Source organism: Triturus cristatus, chromosome 7 (assembly GCF_964204655.1).
Source record: "Triturus cristatus chromosome 7, aTriCri1.1, whole genome shotgun sequence".
Classification (NCBI taxonomy): domain Eukaryota; kingdom Metazoa; phylum Chordata; class Amphibia; order Caudata; family Salamandridae; genus Triturus; species Triturus cristatus.
The window spans coordinates 1,190,977,751-1,190,991,012 of record NC_140590.1 but is presented as its reverse complement, the minus strand read 5'-3'; positions in this window follow the sequence as shown (position 1 = coordinate 1,190,991,012).

Below are 13,262 nucleotides of genomic sequence, written 5' to 3'. Positions count from 1 at the left end.
ACACGAATCCATCCACCCAAATCCACACCAATCCATCCATCCACCCCCATCCATCCACACCAATCCATCCATCCACACCAATCCATCCACACTAATCCATCCATCCACACCAATCCATCCACACCAATCCATCCATCCACACCAATCCATCCATCCATCCACACCAATCCATCCACACCAATCCATCCATCCACACCAATCCATCCATCCACCCACCCATCCCTCTCCATCCCTCCATCCCTCTCCCTCCATCCATCCATCCCAATCCATCCCAATCCATCCATCCATCCATCCACACCAATCCATCCATCCATCCATCCATCCATCCACACCAATCCATCCATCCATCCACACCAATCCATCCACACCAATCCATCCATCCACACCAATCCATCCATCCACACCAATCCATCCATCCACACCAATCCATCCATCCACCCACCCATCCCTCTCCATCCCTCCATCCCTCTCCCTCCATCCCTCTCCCTCCATCCATCCCAATCCATCCCAATCCATCCCAATCCATCCACACCAATCCATCCATCCACACCAATCCATCCATCCATACCAATCCATCCATCCATCCACCCACCCACCCCAATCCATCCATCCACCCACCCCAATCCATCCATCCATCCATCCATCCATCCACCCACCCCAATCCATCCATCCATCCATCCATCCATCCATCCATCCACCCCAATCCATCCATCCACCCAGCCACCCACCCCAATCCACCCACCCCAATCCACCCACCCCAATCCACCCAAATCCACCCACCCCAATCCACCCAGCCACCCACCCACCCCAATCCACCCACCCCAATCCACCCAAATCCACCCACCCCAATCCACCCAGCCACCCACCCCAATCCACCCAGCCACCCACCCCAATCCACCCACCCACCCACCCCAATCCACCCACCCACCCACCCCCCCACCCAAATCCATCCATCCACCCACCCCAATCCATCCACCAATCCCACTTCAAAATTAGCATTTAAAAAGCGTTACAACCTATGTATTTTTAATTAAATGTGTAAGGGTGTTATAGTTAGCTGGACATTTCACTCCTATAAAACCATTGCAATTTCTCCGATGTAGTTAGTACAACTAACTAGATCTCACGCGCCCGCAATCCACTGCTGATGATGTCGCATATTACATCAGTCATGAACCATGGTGTGTTTTAAGTTGGGGGAATTAAGTCCCCTTGAATACTGAGGTCCCCTGGCAGCCAACTAGCCCACCAGGAACCTCCAGTATGCGCCAGGGGGCTGCGTTGCAGAGAGGTGTAAAAAGGGGCATGGCTTCTGGCCCAATCCAGTTTTTTTTTTTTTATAATAAATTAAAAACAAACTGTGTATTGGTATGTTTTTTCTTTTTTCCAAAGTAAAAATATAAAATAACACTTCTTACTAAAAATATTTAAAATATTACAAACATCACTAATTAAAAAATATATTTTTAAATACAAAGAAACACGATATAATTTTAAACAATGCAAGCAAAACTATAAAATTTTAGGAATGATACATATACTATTCCCACTCCAGTCTGCGCAACAGTAGGAAAAGTGTTAGTACATTATACCCCATCCAAGTCCATTCCCACTGCACTCTGAAGTGAAGTACTTTCCCTACTGTAGAACAAACACATACCTTATTTTAATACAAATATTAGTTTCATAAAATTCTAAAACTATTACCTTAAAATTAAACATATAAATACAAATTAAACATTTTAAAATAATTAAGACAAATTGTAATTATTATTTCAAAGTTTCAAAAGATTTCCACACTATAGTCCCACATACCAAGCAACGCACATTTAACATATCTAAATTTAAAAATTATAATAACTACACAATTTCCATAATTAATAGACAAATATTTTGATTATAAATTAACTTCCCACCGTATACCCCTACAAACCTAACAACCACCACCTAAAATATTAACTAAAAATATTTAATTATCCAATTTACATAATAATTTAATAATGTATAATTAATCAATTGACATACTTAATAATTAAATCATTAATATTAATCAGAAGAAAATCTAAATTAATCATACTCAATTAACTTCCCACCCGGTACCCCTACAAACCCAACCACCACCTAAAATGTAAATTAAAAAATATATAATTACACAATGTAATTAATAATTATTAATAAATTATTATGTAATCAATTATTATTTAATTACCATCTCACCCTATACTTCTACAAACCCAGCAACCCACACGCACCTTCAAGCACTGTCAGGAAATGAATGTGTCCCTTTACATGAACACAGTTACGTTACAAAGCGCTCCTATACCTTCAGCTCGAGTTCGCGCTATATAAATCTGCAAAAATAAACAAAAAGCAACTAAAGCTATCTCAGCACCGGCGATCAGGCTTAGGAACTCTCTCTTTTTTGCAGTTTTATATAGCGCAAACTCGACCCAAAGATATTGGAGAGCATTACACGGGCACCAGTTACGTAACACAAGGTGACACATTCGTTTATTGGTAGGCATGGGAAGATTAACCGATTTGCACAGAATCACTGGAAGCTGAGCTGATGCCGAGGCTCAAACCTGGTTCCCCAGCTACTTCCAAAGTCGGCAGCTCTGGGCATACGTTCACAACGTCTCCCGGATCTCATCATATTAAATAATGCAGGCAGTTCCTGTTAGCACTTTTTACTTGCAACGGAATACAACACCCCCTCAACCACACCCATGCTTCTGAGGAGACGCCTAATCCACAAGCACCGCCCCCTGCTCTGCGGGAACGTGCCATAACACTGGCCTGTCCCAGAAAGACAGGTCTGGGGAAACACACTGGGCATAGCCAAGAGTGTAGCAGTGCAAATGGTCAGTAGAAAATGGGGAGGGACAAACAATAAACGTCGCTTGTGCGACTGATGAAAGCAGAGTTAAGAAGGAGGTGTATTTCAGGCAATATGCACGAGCAATAGTAGAAACAAAGAAAACAAGCAGACAGAAGCGCTAGTAAAAATAAAAAAAAGAACGTATGCATTAGCAAGTAAAAGAGGGCGGCCCCTATATTGAAAGTGAAAGCATGGCACCTTGTCTCAGCTGCGCTTTAAAAGTGAAAGTGGGCATGCGCGAAACTAAACCCTCCCACGTCACACCAAAGAAAGATGGTGTTGGCCAGTCAAAATGGGCCGTCCTAAAAGTGGACATGGGGGAAACAAAAAACCCCGGTTGCCAATGATGCGCCGTCGTTTAACATAAACGACAACGCAAGCCAATTAAAAAGAAGGGCGTGGCTTAAAGCCTCCTTCTGAAATCATATCAATTCAAAAAGGCCCTCGTATGGCGAGAGCAGCGCGCAACGCCAGGCGAGAGCTAAAGAAATCAATTCATCACCAACTTTCCAATAATCATAAATACATTCCCCTATGAACATTTTCACCTTAATTAGTTCACTTAAGACACATTTTCCATGTTAATATAAATACAACATACCGATCAAGTTTGCGTATCATTACATGTGGCAATAAAAAATAAAGATGCATACAGTAATTTTTTGTATTTTTTTTAAAGGATCAAATTTAAAAATATTAAAATATGCAGTCTATTCAATTTCATAATTCAAAGAATCCAGATATAAAAGATGCTTTCTTCGCTCGATGGCCAATTGAATAAAAACAATAACTGCATTACATATCGATACATTTTCCGAATTACGAATTTGATAAAAGGCGGTTTTATAGGAGTACAATCTATTAACAATATAAAGTGGGTGTAAAATTGACTTCCTAATATCCCTATAAAAGTAGCAACACAGTAAAAAATGCAAAGTGCTTTGGGAGGATTTACCATCACACAGTCACTTACGTAAATTTGCGCTCCACTTACCCATCTTAGGGAATGCTATCTGATAGTGGAGAGTACTCAGCCTTAGTCTTGTTAAATAAAATCTATGTTGAACATTTCTAATAAAAATAAGATATGGCTGGGTACCCAGTGAAAAAGGCCCTTCACAGTAGGATCTTGCACATGATTTCGTACTCGTCACGACTTTACTCATTTCTAGGGAAACAATGAGGGGTCTCCTTTTAACTTCCCCTTGCTATAAATCTGGATACTCGCGGGGTCCTTAAAATCAACTGCCACATTACACTCAATTAAACGACTATGAATATATTGTAGCCATGGTATTTTCCTTGAATGATCAAGTGTGAGGCAATCTCGTATTATATCCTTGTATTGTGGTATCGAATTTGGACTAAGGATGAAATGCACTTTAATAAGTGCAGCCATGCTGATCAGGTCACTAACGTATCGTACATCTGTCTCCCTATGGACAATAAAGGTAGCCGTGGAATTAGGAACCCGTAACACCATTCTTATAAATTTATTTTCCAGTGTTTGTAATGGGGAAGTGTCTGCCATACCCCATGGTGCTCCGCCCTAACATACCCCAGTTATACACTTACTCCCATATAATTTCAAAATTTCTCGTACTGGCTTATTGCTTATTTTTTGGGAGAATCTAAAAATAGCCTCGCTTGTCCTCAAAAATTTCAATTTGCAAGAATTAATATGTGCGCTCCATGTACCTTTACAATTAAAAAGTAACCCCAGATAAGAAAATGTAGATGTCCTTTCAATGGGTACTCCCTCAACGTAGTGGGTTCTGCTCTTAGTTTTACTTTTCCCACACGTCATGACTAAGGTCTTAGACAATTTTACAAATTTTAGGACTGATAAAGATCTATCAATAAATTTGACTATCAGGAGTTGAAGGCCATTTGCAATCCTAGAAATAAGGACTGCATCGTCAGCATATAATAAAACTGGGGTTACGCGCTTGCCAACAATAGGAGCATCAGCTTTCAAACTCTGCAATAAAAAAATCAATACCATTGATATATAGCGAAAATAAAAGAGGAGCAAGGACGCAACATCCCACGAATGGGTCAATACTCTTTCTTCTTTCTTTTACAACAAAGTAAATGATATTTATAAAACCTTTGTCAACCACGTTCCCACTGACCCACCCCACAAGCAGCCAATAAGTTTCATTCCGCACACTCCATCGACCATCTTGAAGGACTTTCATTCATTTACCGAACTCGATGTAACATCAACACTGTCTAGAATTACCTCTGGTTCACCCACTGATCCGGCATCCTCCTCTATTATCTCTAAAGTTGCTCCTATCCTCGCTCCTTACTTGACCAGAACCCTTAATCTTACACTCTCTCAATCGACCGTGCCCACTCACTGGAAGAAAGCCATTATCAGACCCATTCTGAAAAAACCTTCTGCCGACCCAAATCTGCCCTCGAACTACCGCCCCATCTCCCTCCTTCCTTTGTTTGGAAAGGTCCTGGAATCTCTGGTCAACTCCCAACTCACTAAACACCTAGAATCCAACAAACTGTTTGATCCCTCTCAGTCTGGATTCAGAGCATTTCACAGCACGGAAACTGCTCTTATCGAAATGGTAGATAATATAAGACTCGCCCTCGATGCCAAACAGCCTTCCATCTTGGTCTTACTCGATTTGTCCGCTGCCTTCGACACCATCTCACATAGTATTCTTCTAAAACGCCTCGAGGAGGCGGGTGTCGAAGGCTCAGCTTTAATGTGGATTAAAAGTTTCCTGACTGGACGTAGCTCTAAAGTTCAAGTCGACAAATTCTCCTCTCATGATCAGGAAGTAGATAAGGGCGTACCTCAGGGCTCCATATTAAGCCCCACGCTCTTTAATCTCTATGTGTCTCCATTGGCTAGGTTAATCAAAGCATACGGTTTTGAAACCGTATCCTATGCCGACGATACTCAAATCCTCATCACACTTGGATCCGATCCCATCAATGTCAAACTCAGATTCCAACAATGTATGATGACAGTGAAAGAATGGATGTCAAATAATTATCTGTTACTCAATGCAGACAAAACTGAGATTCTACTTTTTGGAAACGCTCATAAATTTTGGACTGGTGGCCTCCATCCTTAGGCCCTTGCCCCCCTCCCAAAACGTCTGCCCGTAATCTAGGGATAGTGTTGGACAACAAACTCTCTATGTCTGACCATATTAATAGCAGATTGCGCATTAGCCCAAAACTAGAGCGTACTATGAGGAAGATCTTCAAATGGATCCCTCTCCCCTCCCGTCTGCCCCTAGTCCAGGGACTTATTATTAGCCGCCTGGACTATGGTAATGCGCTTTTTGCATCCATTAATGAAAACCTACTGAACAAGCTCCAGGTTCTACAAAACACCGCTGCTAGGATGGTCCTTGATCTCCCCTCTCGCACATCCTCGGCACCCAGCCTGAGATCATTACATTGGCTTCCTATAAAAAAGCGCATCGAATTCAAACTGTGTTGTCTGGTTCACAAAACATTAAACGGAAGAGGCCCTTCATATCTCGCCAACAAGCTCATAGCCTATCAATCGACCAGAACCCTTAGATCATCATGTAAGCACCTCCTCTCCGTTCCCAAACTTCGGACGGTTAGAAACGGAGACAGATCCTTCTCTAAAATAGCCCCTCTGATCTGGAATTCTCTCCCTCTTCCTATGAGACTTGAAGCTAACCATCTGAAGTTTTGCAAACTTCTAAAAACCTGGTTATTTTGACACCATCCAACCCCTTATTCTTCATTGGAGTTTCTGCGGGCGCTATGAAACCTACGGGTGATTTATGCGCCTTACAAATGCCAAAACAAATACAAACAAATACAAACACGCTAGATAGGTCAACAAAACAAAGATGGAGTAAACCTTCTTTGGCTAGGGTGTATTTCCCTATAAGCAATTCGAGGTTAACGCACTGCTCGACCGTTCCGATGCCCCTTCTGAAACCATACTGGGCTTCAGTTAGGATGTTTTTATCTTTGACCCAGCATTCTAATCTGGCTAACAAAATTCTGCCCATAAGTTTAAATGTGAAACCGAGAAGGGAAATAGGACGGTAGCATTTTGCACTACCTCTGTTGCCCTTTTTTAAATAGGGACGATCAAACTTTCAACTCAAGTTGCAGGTAGCACCCCATCAGTAATTGCATTAAAAAGATGGACTAACATAGGAGACCAAAAATCAACATTATGCTTAAAAATATATATAGGGACCCCGTCCGGACCAGCAGCCTTCCCACTTGCACTGTTATGTAAGACAATTTTAATCTCATCTACAGTAATGCATTCTATTTTACTAATTTTTAATAAGAAAATATTGTGATTTTCATCCGTGTTGGTGATTTGTTTTGTGGGATTAAAAATATTTTCAAAGTGGATTAGCCAGCATTCTGGTGTCACTACTGTATCCACCCTAGCAAATGAGGGAATCTTTAAACAGGGGTTGATCTATAGTTTTCTAGAATAGGGTGGAGTTCTTTGTCTCAGCTGCTTGGATCAGACTGTCCCATGCAATCTCCTTAATTGCCATTTTTCTTACATTTAGGGCTTGCTTGTAACATTTCCGGGGAATGCTTTTTTTTCCCCCATTCCTAGGTTTGACTTTTAAAGCTGCCTTCAGATCTCTATTTATTTTTTAACATTGTTGGTTGAACCATCGTGGGCAAAAATCCCTATTTTTCTTATTCTTTTTTTTTTTTTGAATATATTTTATTAGAAACCGTTAGCACACAATAAAAGACATACAAGGGCCTACAACCACCAGGGCCGGCCGCTATAGAGCCCGAGGGCCCGCAGTGTAACGCCATACATTCAAATGAACCAGCGGCAAAGCACCCGGCAATCCGTAAGCACCTATAACAGGCCATGGCCATAGGCCTGGAGCAGTTTAAAACAACTGTTTCATTTTTTCTTAAACATAAAACACACTCAAAGCAATGAGAGTCCGAGATAGCAGCGTGCTCTTCCCAGGACGGGGAATAACATAAAGTGTCCAAAGCGATTCTAGTCCAGAAGCGGTGAAGGGGGGCAATGGGAAAACAAAGCATGGAACACACCTCACACCCTCCCGCAGAATGCGCGGCTAGGGGGTCAAAGCAATATCGACCTCTAATGGCGAAGGCGGGGTGCAGATACGGCCTCGATATGAATTCCACGGACCCCATATCCTACTCCATTTACCTGGCTTACCTCTCGCCACATACACCGTCTTTTCCCTAAACATACACCAGTCCATATTCTCCTTCCATACCTCAATCGTGGGCGGCCTCGGGGAGCCCCATAACTGCGCAATGTTACGCTTAGCCACCATGTACCCCAAGGTCACCCACTGCGTCTGTGCCGCAGTACAATCATCCGGTTCCCAAACATTCAACAAACACCTCCTAGCCTCTGGCAACAGGGCCACGCGCATGACCTCCTCCAGAACAGTGTGGACATCGTTCCAAAAGCGCACAACCTCCGAACATTCCCACAAGATATGAAGAAAGGTGCCCGGTAGGCCACATCCACGCTTACACAGTCCATCCATCGAATAACCCATACGCAGCAAACCGGGCCCCGTGACATACACTCTATGAAGGATCTTCAGCTGAACAAACCGTAAGCGGGCCGGGATCGCGACCTCCTTCGGGGAGGCCACCGCCAACACCCAGTCCTCATCATCCAGCTCTAAGCCATCGCCCGTCCATGCCTCCCTCAGAGGGAGCAGCAAGTCCGCACGATCGTTGATGAGTTTCTTGTAAATCAGAGAAATAGTGCTGTCGGGCACGTAGCCATCCAACACTCTATCCTCCAGTGGGGAATACTCGGGGATGGCAGCAGCGTCCGGAAAAACCGAACACAGCGCATGGTGGACTTGAGCATACCGGAAGTACTCTCTATCGTTCAATTTATATTCCATTTTAAGCATTTCAAAAGTTTTGAAAGCTCCCTTCACCCAAAGATCACCCACCCTACATATACCAATCGTGTCCCATTTCTCAAAGCCTTTCGATCTCCACAAACAGCCCAACCGCCCAGAGGCATACAGCGGCGTCGCCCGAGTCAAGCGATCCCTCCACCCCATCGCAGCATTCGCCGCGTGCCACACAAGCACCCCCACCCGCGTGGGTCCCGTCAGCCACGTGTCCGGGGTCACAGAGTACAGCGCCCTATTATAATCCCCACCCGGGAGCAGGAATTTATCCATCTCGAACGCCGGGTTTAAGGCAGGACCATATATCCCGTGGTTCACCGCCGCCAACTGAGACGCCCAATAGTATCGTTTGATATCGGGGAGGGCGACCCCCCCATCGTACCAAGGGAGCGTCAACTTGGCGAGAGCAATCCGCGGCCGCCCGTCCCAAAACAGTTGGGGCTGAAGACCCTCAACCTCCCGGAAATAGCGGGCCGGCACGACATCAAGAGTATTTTGCAAAGCGTACAAAAAGCGAGGCAGCGACACCATTTTAAACAATGCCGCCCGTCCAAGCGGCGAAAGCGGAAGTCGTCGCCATCTTGCAACGTCGGCCTTCAGTCGCTGGAGGGGAGGGAGAAGGTTTCGCTCATAGCGGACCGCGGGATCCAGTGAGATAAAGATTCCCAAATATTTGAACCCCAGGGTAGCAATCTGAACAGGGCAGTCTTGCGGCAGGAGGGGGGCGTCCCCCGAGAGGACGTAGACGCACGATTTGGCCCAGTTGATGACCAGGCCGGAGTTGCGGCCAAAGGAATTCAATACGTCCACCAATACCATTAGTGACTGTCGGGGGGAAGTGAGATACAGAAGGATGTCGTCCGCGTAAAGGGAGACACGGTCTTCGAACTCCGGCGTCCATCTAATGCCTCGCAACGACGGCTCCCAACGCAACCAGGCGGCGAGAGGCTCCAAAGAAAGCGCAAAGAGAAGGGGTGATAGCAGACATCCCTGTCGCGTACCCCTCCCCAGTGCGAAGGGAGCCGACACCCTACCATTCACCACCACCTGAGCCAATGGGTCAGCGTATAGCAATTTTACCCAACCAATAAACTCAGGGCCGAACCCAAATTTCGCCAAAACGGCCCAAATATATGGCCACTCCAAAGTGTCGAACGCCATAGTAGCATCTAAAGATGCCAAGATGGCCGGCTCCCGTATAAACTCAGCTCTAGCAAGCACACCGTGCAACCGCCTCAAATTTAGGGCGGTATTCCGATGGGGTATAAAACCGGACTGATCTTGATGAATCAAGTCGCCTGCGACCCGAACCAGTCGGTTAGCCAACACCTTAGCCAGAATTTTGGGTTCTGAGTTCAACAGCGAAATTGGCCTATAGGAAGCGCAGCGGTCTCGCGGCTTCCCTTCTTTGTGTATCACCACTATGGTGGCGAGGCGTTGGTCAGGGGGGAGGAAGCCCGCCGCACGTGCCGCCGAAAACATGTCTCGAAGATACGGCGCTATCTTATCAGGACGCAACTTATATAGTTCAATGGGAAGACCATTAGGACCCACCGCCTTACCAGACGCGATCGAGCGAATGGCCAAAGCGATCTCATCTGACGACAACTTCACCTCCATCAATATTGCATCCACCTCCGATAAGGTTGGCAGTGCGATGTCTCTAAGCAACAGATGAGAATCCTCCTCCGAACGCACGGAAACCGGAGAGTATACCCCGCGGAAGTGATCCGCGAAGCAGTCAACAATCTCCACAGGGTCAGTCACACGCACTCCATCCATTCTCTCCACAACGGGCACCACCCTGCTCGCTCTCTCCTTCTTATCCAACCAAGCAATCAACTTTCCGGCCTTATCCCCCACGTCATACAGTCGCCCTTGCTGCTCTCTATACATCCCTTTAGCAGCTTCCGTGACTAGCGCTCTATAATCTAACTGTTTGAGGCTGAGAACATGCAATTTCTCATCAGTAACTCCACGCTCCAAGTCCTCCTCCATTTCAGCTATTTCAGCCTCCAGGCGAACCACCTCAGCTCTCTCGCACCTCTTAGTATGAGAGATAAGGGACAAGGCCTGCCCCCTGACCACCACTTTATAAGCCTCCCATAGGGAGACGGCCGACGACACCGACCCCACATTATCAGTGAAGTAGTGATCCATGCACTTGACCAACTCCGCGCGGATCTTAGGGTTACGAAGATACCAGGGGCTAATGGGTGCCACTCTTCCCTCTGTCCCAGGGTCAACCCTCAATTGCAACCATATAGGGGAATGGTCAGAAATACCTCGGGCTACATGACGCACCTCCCCAATCATCCCAGCTTGGGTCGCCAGCATGAGCATATAGTCAAGTCTCGAGAGACTCCCATGGGCCCCGGAGTGAAAGGTATATTGCGCTTGTCCCGGGTGCATCAATCTCCAGCAATCTACCAGTCCCAAAGTGTCCAAAAAAAACCCCAACCAGGCCTGAGCCCTAGGGAGATCCCTGGGGGGGTGACGGTCCTCCAATCCAGAGACCACGGCGTTAAAATCTCCACCCAACACCAAAACCCCCCCAGGGAGCCCCAGGACCAAACGCCCCAAGTCAGCAAATGTAGCCGTCTGCAACCCCGGGGGCACATACACAGCCACCAGTGAAATGGTTCTGCCCTCCCATCTCCCCACCAGCGCCACATATCGCCCCCTATCATCGTGAAGCACCTCGTCCACTGCCAATGGGAGGGAGGTCCTAACCAAGATGCCCACTCCCCTAGAGCCAGAAGTGAAACCAGAGTGAGCGGCAAGGCGATAGCCCCTCCTATTTAGGGCCTGGACGGAGTTCCCAACCAAATGTGTCTCCTGCAGGAAAATGATGTCGGGCGAGATCCGCTCCAAGAACTGCAACACTACCCCGCGCTTGATCCTGTCCCCCAGACCATTCACATTCCACGAAAGGATTCGCAATCCCCTATCCCCCATCCCCCTCCCGCACATGATACCCACATCCCGGAGAGCACATCCCGGAGAAATCAGCAAAAAACTTCACATTGCCCTGCAAAACGAAAAAACAACCAACCCCAACAGCCCCCCTCCCCCACAGTCCCAAAACCCCAACTCCCCCCTCCCTTCACCCCTGCTTGAGCCCGAACAGCCCCCCCCAACTTGCAGTGTGCCTGTCGCCCTAACATATACCACAAAAGAACCCCAGAAGGAGGAAAAGACCCCAATAAGCTCCCCACAACCCCCAGACATTTGAAGGGAATGTGCCGGATTAGAGTGCAATTGAGCCAAGGTGCAAAAAATAGTCAGTCTAGTCCATCGCCAGGAACCAAGTTCTAGTCCTGCTCCACCACATCCCATCCGCTCTCCTCCGTCCGACCGTCTCGATCCTGTCCCCGCGGTAGGGCATCCAACCAGTCACCAACCGCCTCCGGTCGGTCAAAAAAGTGGGAACGACCCTGGAACTCAACCCGCAGCCTCGCCGGGAATAACATTGCGAATTTCAGCTCCATGTCCCTCAGGCGCCGTTTGACACCCAAAAATCCCAGCCGCTGTTTCTGGACCGCTTGCGTGAAGTCCGGATAAAAGCTGACATTGGAGTTCTCAAACTTCAGCGGCCCAGCCACCCTCGACGCCTGAAGGATAGCATCTCTATCCCGAAAGTTAAAAAGTCGGGCGATTATAGGCCGCGGGGGAGCACCCACTTTGGGCGCACCACCCGGAATCCTGTGGGCCCGCTCCACCGCAAAGAACTTGCTCAATCCCTTGGGCGCGAGACGATTGATCACCAGATCCTCCACAAAAAGATCAGCAGCAGATTCCTCCGATCTTTCCGGCACTCCGATGATACGGACATTGTTCCGTCTAGCCCTGCTTTCCGAATCCTCAAGTCGACGATCCGTCTGGTCACTGGCAAGCCGCAACCTACGGACCTCCGTCTGCAGGGCGGCCATGTCCACAGTTAGGCTCGACGCCGCTTGAGACAAGGAGTCGACCCGCTCGTTGGTTTTGGACAGGTCTGCCCTGACCAAATTCACATCGATCAGGACCGCGTCCAACTTATGTGCCAGGGTATCAAATCGCTGACCCACAGCAGCCTTCATCTCCTCAATGGCGCACATGACGTCCTGCAGGGTAAATTCTGACGCTGGGCCCGCAAGCTCTTTAGACCGCTCAGGCGATCTATGCAGGCCAGCGGGGGATTCCTTTAGCTGCGCATAGCGGTCCATGTTGTTGGCCTGAGCATAGGATCCCCTCCGGGTTGACTTGGATTTCGACTTGTCCCCTTCGAGTCTCGCCGCCATCGTCCGGAGGCCACCAAGGTTGGCACCCGCCAGCGCCAGGGACAGGGACCAGTTGGCTAATTTAAGCAGACACTGCAATCGCAGACAGGAAGTCCGTGTATAGTCCGAAGATCAGGCCAGACACTCCGCTGTCCGCACTCCTCTGAAACACCAGGGTCCCTCAGCCGATCTCAA